Raw genomic sequence first — 9264 nt, 5'->3', positions numbered from 1 at the left:
CACACTCACACACACACACTCACACCTTAACTGCACTAACTTCTACTGCACGAACGAAAAACAAATTCAAAGGCTTTGCATTCCTACACTTGCCTCTGACAGAAGCAGGTACATTGAACCGCTTGCATGCATAAACTCCTAGTCCATACACACACACACACACACATCTCCCAGTGACAAAAGGCCTGCCTGTATCGACCATGACATCAGTCCTGTTTCCCGCAGATGAAAGGGGAACTGCAGATGACAAATTGATGGAAAGGCCTTCATCACTATCTCATCCATCACTTCAGCCTGTTTATCATCTTCTTGCTGTTCAATCCATCTGCTGGAAAGAGAGAGAAAACCATTTAGGGTAGCCCTGACCATCAACTCACCAAGGGGGGGGGGGGGGTTTAGACACCACACAGCTGGGGCTCTATCCTTACAGAAAGCAAGAGGACCGTGATCTCTTGGCTTGGAATAATAGTGCCATTTACGTGACTTTGTGGATATAAAAGTGGCTGATCTGCTTAATAGTGTTGTAGACTTAATGATATTAGTTCAGCACTGGTTGAACTGTTTGATAGTCTGAAGCCAAAAGTTCTTTTGTTTGGGGGAAGGCCGACATATTATCTCTAGATATAGAAGGATTTGTCTAAGCTCCACTAGCATCTGTCTCAGCTAATGACATGGCATCTGCAATTATCACAGCCACTGAGAGTTTTTGTGCCTGTCATCTATCCCATTGGGTCGTTTACTCGAGTTAAATAGGGGTGTCCACTGTTTGATAATGGCACGGCCTTCCATGCTGCCAAGAAAGCTGGATTAGTTCTGCCAGGGAGAAGTTTCTGGCCTGTCATTGTTTTTTCTCCTCCAGTCCCTACATGTTATACCTTTCTCCTGTGTTTAATATGAATTTAAATGCATCAGAATTACACTTCTAGCAGTGGTACATGTGTTAAGCAATTCTCACTGACTGACAGCAAGAATCTGAGCAAAGTGTGAAGTATAAGTGTCGAATGGTGACAAAATGGAAGCAGTTGTCTATAGCATGTCTCAATTTTACTGAATCAATTTTTACTAGCAGTCACTCTCCCCTCCATCATTCTACCCAGTCTGTCTCTTTTATATCCTTGTCATCATCTTGCCTCTTTATCTCAAGTTTTCATCTTTCACCTCTGTCAGTTATGGATTAGATTTCAAATTACATGTTTATTCAAAATGAATTTTGACTGATTTGAGACAAAAGAGTGCAGAGTAGGAAATTTTCCCCGTGATTTGCCCAACCCTCATCAGACCCTCTTCAGTATTGGCCTCTAAACACTACCAAAACACAGCTGACCTACTCTCAACGTAGTCCATGAACTCCTCACCTGGCCTTCAGGTGGACTCTCTGTTAGCAAATACACATGACTACAGGCTGAAATACTTATGTAACTGTCTAGATGATTTTCATTTCATAATGTTTGGATATTGGTTAAAAAGCCCAGTCTCTCTAGTAAAGTGAGCTCTTTCTGAGTTGACTTTTTTTGTTATTCTTATCAAGATAATGATAAAACACCAGTAGGTCTCATACTCACAGCTGTGAATGTGAAAAACACTTTTTAGTGTTTACCAGGGCAAAAAAACAATATATGTATATATTATTCATTTTAATACTGTTCAAGTTAACTCTGTACTAATAGAGGTCCCTGTTTTTTAAATGTGAGACCCTGCCACTGTAACAACTTGTTTTATCAGAAGCTATGTGACATTTTTTGGAGCAGTATTTTCTGGAGTTTCTGCTGGTTGTTGGACAGTATTTCATGCCTTTTTACCAAAAAGTGTCCCTTTCATTTGAATTGAATCCCTTCAAATACAATTCCTCTGAACCTTTCTAAAAACAAATCATCACTTCACAGATCCCTGGGACAAAGGCAGCAGCACCCAGTGATTGGCCACCGCCCTTTCTATTGGACCCGTAATTGGACTGCAGCTGAGGGCTCAACAACGGATGGACGCCATACTGAGATTTCACCAAGGACACCGTAAGATCTGTTCATCCATGACACACAGCCTAACAGTGAGGAAAGAGGATATTGAGTGGTGTGTGTGTAATAGGGCTGTCACTGCATGTGTTCGTTAGAATGAAAAGGGGACACTTGGGCTTCAGACCTCTGTTTTGTACTCTAAAGCTTAGATGTTTTCCCCTTAGCTGTTTCTGATGAACTTCTTTTTTATCACTGTTACAACTGTGTTGAAATGACTTATTTCTGCACTATATGTGCCTCCTGTGGTTTTGTACATACATTATATCAGTTAGTATATTCTTGGCTAGGGTTTTTTTGCAGTGCAACAGCTCTGCATGTGTATCATTTTTACAAGAGTTTTCTTTCCTTGTTCTCATTCTCATTCCTCCCATCTCCCGCGTCCCCCACCCATCCATTTATTCCCCCTCTGCCTACTGTTTCTTTCATGGTCTCTCTCTTTCAATCCATCAGCCTCCACTCTTCCTGTCCTCCCTGCTCCATCCTGTGCACCTTCTCCATCTCTTTTAAATTTTCGGCAATCAGCAGCAGCAGCAGAAAGGCTATTTTCCAGCTTCATGCCAAGCTCGACATCTGCAGTTTGGGGTCAGAGGTGTTGCTGCATACATCTCAAAGCACCTATGGGACATAAGAAATAGTCTTGATGGGTTTTCCTACTGAGCCAATAGGCTAATAGAGGGAGATTTAGTTTTACTTGCCTAAAAGAAGGGACTGAGTTTTCGGGTGGTCTTGGCCACCTTCTTCTTGATCTCGTGAGATGGTGATTTTTGCTCATTGTTGCAATAGTATTTTTTGTTGTTGCCCAGCTTGATTAATCTGATTTGGCATTTAAAACAGCTCTCTAATTGTCTCAAATCTTTCCCATTGACAGGCCTTTTCCATTTGTAAAATGCATTTGCAGTGTCACAGGCTATAAACATAAAAAATACTACAATTTAATTGCAGGGTTCTGTTGCAGATTGGACTGCTATTAAAAATGATGTTGACTGTGTAATTGCGCTGAATGTTGTGTGTCAGTATGTTGCACTAATAGAAACATAGCCTCTGCACTAACCAGGCTGATACCCCTCACTAGGCCCCAAGGAAGTAATGATCTCAAGCAGTTGGCTGTCCTCCCCTAGCATGTGTCCGTGCACACACATACTATGCACTGCCTGACAGACATGGCACTTAAAACAGAAATACCACAATTTTCCCTGAATTGAGTTGAAACTGGGTAATTGGCATCAACTTCTCCAGATTTAACATACAAAATGGTTTGATTGTTATTGTAATATTATTGGGAGCATGGTGGCTTGGTGTTTAGTACTGTTCCTGGTTCGACACCCAGCAGGGGCCTTTCTGTGTGGAGTTTGCATGTTCTCCCTGTGCTTGTGTGGGTTTTCTCCAGGTACTCTGGTTTCCTCCCACAGTCCAAAAACATGCATGTCAGGTTGATTGGTGACTCTAAATTGCCTATAGGAGTGAGTGTGAGTGTGTGTGTGTGGTTGTTCCTGATCCCTGTGAGCCTAAATAGGAATAAGCAGGTATAGATAATGGATGGGTGGATATAACATTATTTTAGTAGCACAAATGAAAATGACACAAAAACCTATTTTGTGGCACACAATTGAACTGCAAGGCAAGCCTTTACAGCCAAAATTAGTTTTTTTATAGCCCCTAATGAGACCTCTAGACTGCTTCAGTTTTCAGGTTTGATGGCTGCCCTGCTCCAAATGGTGAATTTCAGCTCTTTCCATAGATGTTCATTTGAATAACAATAGCAGGCCACTTCAGAACAGTCCAAAGTTTTTTCTGAATCTTTGTTGGGTGCTTTTAGATGTGTGCACCAGCTCATTATCCTACTGGCTGAGCCACGAGCTGAGACAAAGCTCTGTGTTGAGTTTATTGCCTCCCAGAGTGCTTTGATAATCTTCTGGTTGCCTTTTGCCTTGCACACATACAAAGAATCATGTGCCTGATGCAGCAGAGCAACCCCACAACTTCATGTGGAACAGTGAGTATGAGGTTCTTTTTAGGGCCTGAGCTCTAGAGCTGGGCACTACTCTAAACATGAACAAGAGAACATATATATATATATATATATATATATATATATATATATATATATATATATACACATACCACAAACCTCTTGTTCATGTTTGGTGTAGTGCACACAATAACAGCAAACAGCACAATGAGTACTTTCCCCCATTTAAGGCTGAATGACTGACTGAAATATTGATGGCAAAAGTCTGCTTGAAATACAACTATAGGCCCCTCTTACTAAAAAAAGCATTGTTTCAATGAAATGTAACATCTGCACCTTTAGGCATGTCTGTATATATGGTACATACATGATGGCACACTATTGCCCTCACACAGATACCTGTAATATGCAGCCATGCAAATGTATACACCAAACCTTGGCTTTATTTCCTCTGGTGAAATTTTTCCTCAGGAGTACAATTTTCTTTGATTAGCACGATGTCCTGCCTTTCATGTCTGTGCTGATGTTTAGAATGTCAACATGCATGTTTGAGTAAAAAATGTAAAGGTGAAATACCCAGAATGTGATTTAGATTTTTCATTACTTGCTTTGTTCTTAATATCTACAAATGTTCAGGGAGATTAATTTTGGCAAAATCCTTTTTTATGAGCCTGAGTGATAATAAATGTGATAAAACACCATCAGTTTTTTATGAGGAAACTCAATTTCAGCAGCAGCAGAAATGATTCTCTGTTGTTCTTGTTATAGCTGCATTTTTTTCACGTCTCACCTCAGTGCAGGCCATTACAAGCATTTTCTATCAAGAGTTTATTACGGCAAAAAAGTCACCATGATCCCTTCGTTTCCACCAGCTAGTGTGTGTTTCCTATAATGGCACCCACACCCATTTGACATATTTGTAAACTAATCTGTGCCGTGACCCCTCCTGACAAGGGGTTATGAACAAAACTATTTCCTAGCTGTTTTACAGTCTCCTTGATGATTTCTGCTCCTGCTGCCTGTGGCATTGGTTTTGTACCCCTGATCTGTTTCAGCATGACTAGGTCGTCATGTAATGCCACAGCAGCATGTTCATGCACCTAAAAACAGCCTAATGTGTGTGTTTTGCTGTGATCTGTAAGGTCTCCCATGATGAATGGAATCTGTCTTGTAAATTAGTTAAACCCATATTATTCACTACTATTGCTTCACAAACCCCAGTTTTTCCTCACAACCACTACAGTTTTTTAAGTGATTGAGATAAATTTATTTTGTAGATTGCAAATTCCTTCATGCTCCTAAACTGTAGTGTATAGTGTAAAGGTTTTCCTCTCAAACTAATCCTTTTGTTTGACGAACTGCTGTGCTCATAGAATGTCCGTTTTGTTGGCATTTAACATTCAGGCCTTACATTCATAAAGCCATAAAAGACCTTCATTCTTAAATTATGAGCAAAGTCTTGTGTACAGGCCTGGTGCTTATTACACATTTATTTGACCAAGGTCATTTTATTTGCAGTTCCTTTGAAAATACATGATGAGCTTATTGCAGTCCCAGGTAACCATGTTAATAAGTTGTGTTTTCACTGAAAGAATAGTTCAGTGCTTTGGAAAATACATTTTTCTTGCTCAGAGTTAGAGGAGAAGGAAGTGTAAAAATAGTTTGCCACATTGCGGATGGTGTGCCAGATTATTTCTTGATCAGGAGCAATGGATACCAAAAGTGACAAGAAACTAAATGTAGCATGTGAAATAGTGACCTTTTAATGTGGCTTTTGTAGCTTTTTGCAAAGCTCGGGCATTTACCCCTGTTTCAAGACTTAAAGCCAAGAGATCCGGCTGCTAGATCCTGATGTTGAAAGAAAATTGTATGTCCCAAAGTGTCTGAAATTCCTTTGAAGTTTTCACTTTTCTTGTATTTGGTGTTTCCATATTTTATAAAGCAGTGTAAATCTTTATTTAACAGCAGTCTGTGGCTCGGCTTTCTTCCCTCTTTACCTGAAACATTTCACTGCTTTTTGTGCTGTGAAACAGTAACCTCAGACTTCAAGGACACTCTTAGCTAAAGATTTATCACTTTGCTGTAAGTGTGAGTTTCAAGTGTAACAAATATCCAGACTGAGGCTGTTCAGGAAATCGGGCTTTGAAATCTCCTCAAGCACCAGATCAAATGTGCTTTAGAGGGAGATTTATTTTATTTACTCTACTAACAGTAGCCCTCTTTTACAAATGTGTTATATTTATACTTTCCATCTCTAGAAACAGAGCTGATCCATTAAATGTCACCTGCTCATGCGTAAAATGCACTCATGCTGTATTTCATTGACAGCTCTCATGGACACCTCATCCCCTGTGGTTAGCCACTGATCCAGCGATAGGTGGTTCAGTTCTCCCACAGTTCAAGTAACGCACACATGCACACACTCCAAAATACACAAAACACACTTCACTGAACACTTTACCTCCTGTGTGGTTCCCTGCTGAAGCTCCCATCCATACTGAGATGCACAAACACACACACACTCAGGGAAGGGAAGCAACAATCGTACAATCAGACACATACTGCGCTGTAATAATTACACACAAACATACGTCTACTGTAGCTTCCCACATTCACACAGCACATGTACTGTTTAAAGACTGCCTGACGCTTCCTGGACACCCTACAGTAGCTGGGGTGATGACTGAAGATTTAGTGACTGATGATTCTTCTGTTCCACAGACCTCCATATGGATATCCAGGTGGCCATAGCATACTAGTAAGAGCTCAGGTGACAGATAACTGCTGCGCCCCACACAGCAGGCATTAGTCACACTGTCAAACAGTGGAAAATGTTGCATTAGTTTTACATCAACTGATAGTTATCCAGCTGACTTCCTGGAGGTAATTGCATCCAACCAAAAAGTATTTCAGCATGTAACTCCACATTGTCTGTTTATTTTTACACTTCATAGACAGAGCAAGCTCTGAAAACCTTCAGTTGAAGGTCTGGGGTCAAGAATCAACTTCTATCCATCCATTATCTAAACCGCTTATCCTTTGGAGGGTTGCAGATCCCAGCTGACACTGGGTGAGAGGCATGGTACACACTGCGCAGGCCACCAGTCTATCACAGGTCAGATCACTTAGAGGCAGACAGTGATTCACTCTCACATTCACTCCCAAGGGCAAAGTGAGTTTTTTAGATGACAGTGGCCTTATGTTCAATAGAGTTTAGAGGTTAGATAGTCTAGGGAGTCTGTCTGGATCTGTGATCTTTTTTTAATTGTACACTATGTAAATCTGCAGTCTGCTTTAGATCAGCAGATGGTGACTGATTGAGCACACTGGATAAAATTTTTGTTTTGGTGATCATGTGACCATGCATGCTTGTCTAGTGCTAATTTGATTAAACTGCATGTACATCAGGGCACCTACATCTTTCAGGTGTGTTTTCAAATCTATTAGATGAAAGAGACCAAGCAGATAATGTCTTTTAAATGATCAGCTGATAAGACATAAATGTGTCATATGACTGCCCCTCCAGGATGAATAGTGACATGGGAAGATTGTCAAAGGCATGGTGGTGAAGGAGCTGATTAATAGCTTGAATGTGTGAAATGGAGGAGTGTTTTTTTTTTTTTTTTTCTCTGAACTACTCTGACAGACTGTGCAGTGTATTTGTTGGTTTGTGTAGATACTAGATGGTAGCGTGTATGTGGACATGAATCTGTGTGTATGTGTGTGTCATGTGTCTAGCAGATGGAGTTCTCGACAGTGAACCGGTGGGAGGCGACATTGAAATGATGTCTCTCAGTCCTCTTCCTGTCTCCCCCTAATTAAATAAACTCTCTCTCTCTCTCTCTCCCTGTCTCCCTGTCTCCCTCTACCTCGCTGTCTAACTCTATCGTACTCTAATTCCATCAGATCTGGATACCCTTGTGTGTGTGTGTGTGTGTGTGTGTGTGTGTGTGTGTGTGTGTGTGTGTGTGTGTGTGTGTGTTAGAAGCACAGGGGGTTAAACATGCGGGTGCAGTAAATTCATGGCCTTTCCCGTTTGACAAATTACTCTGTCAGACTCTCGAAGGGCAGTGGCCCTTGATCGACCCTCAAGGTGCCCTTCTACACATGCAGCTGTGACTGCAAGGATCATAACTATAAGTGCAATGAACCTAATGAACAACTATGCAGCTGGTGCCTCTGGGGAGCACATTTCACTGTATCCCACCTCTGTTGAAGGTGGCTGAAGAAGGAATCAAAGCTTTAAAGGAGTCCGGTTTATGCTAACGAATCCAAAATGATCTATGAAAAGAGAGGACTGAGCAGGCAACAGGAACATGACTGTCGCAGGGACAACACTTATGACAGCCCATAATTACTACCAAAGCTTTCTTGTGAAACTATGTACTTCCTAAATTTAATTTGCATTTAAATTTAGGAAGCACAACAACAACAGCAGCACTGTTTGAATTTAGTCCAAGTCCCCAACTCCTTTGGTTAGTTAAATGTATTCTATTAATGTTGAAATCTTCAAATTACACTGGTAGTTGCTACAATAAGTTTTCTGTTAAACTGAGAAAGCTTTAAACAAAATCACAAGACATGATGAATCATACTAAGACAGAAAAGGTTGGAGCTCAAATCCTGCATAATTTTCACCTCCGCACACATTGCCTGGAGGCTGCCTTGAGAAATGCCTATGTAGAAAGGCAAAATCAGGTCAGTGTGGACAAGTTTTTAAAATTTTATTTTGTTTAGATTTATTAATTTAGTTCTGTACTGAAATTGCATCTTGTCGTTTCTCAGATAAGAGTCGGATTATTAAAAGTGACAATTTACCTGCAAAAAAAGTGAAAAAAAAATCAAACTGGTTCAGGATTTAAATTTATAGTGCAGTCGCTGTATTTGCTTATTCTCCTTACAAGATTTAGTCACAAGTTGGCACACAGGCTCAGTATGTTACTGGTTATTCAGTCAGCTCTTCTCTAGGTTCACTCAGCTGAACAGATCGGTTTCATTATTAAAGATCATGTTTTCAGGGATGACATTTGGAAAGGAGGCTCTAGTCATAGTAATCAAACAGCTCAACTCTGCAATATTGACTTTTACTTCAATTACAGAAAAAGAGGGAATTGTCAAAGCAATTTCCAACTCCTCCATAACAGAACGTGGTTTAGCTGAGTGCGAGCTAGTCATGTTTAATGGCACCATCCTTGGGGTGGTGGTGGGGGGTAGCTGCTTCCATTAGGGTTAGACACTGTGAGACAGCGGGGAAAATGAGATTTGGTTTGGCGTGGGCGGTCG

The sequence above is a fragment of the Mastacembelus armatus genome, chromosome 19 (assembly GCF_900324485.2).
Source record: "Mastacembelus armatus chromosome 19, fMasArm1.2, whole genome shotgun sequence".
Taxonomy (NCBI): Eukaryota; Metazoa; Chordata; class Actinopteri; order Synbranchiformes; family Mastacembelidae; genus Mastacembelus; species Mastacembelus armatus.
This window is presented reverse-complemented; position numbering follows the sequence as displayed.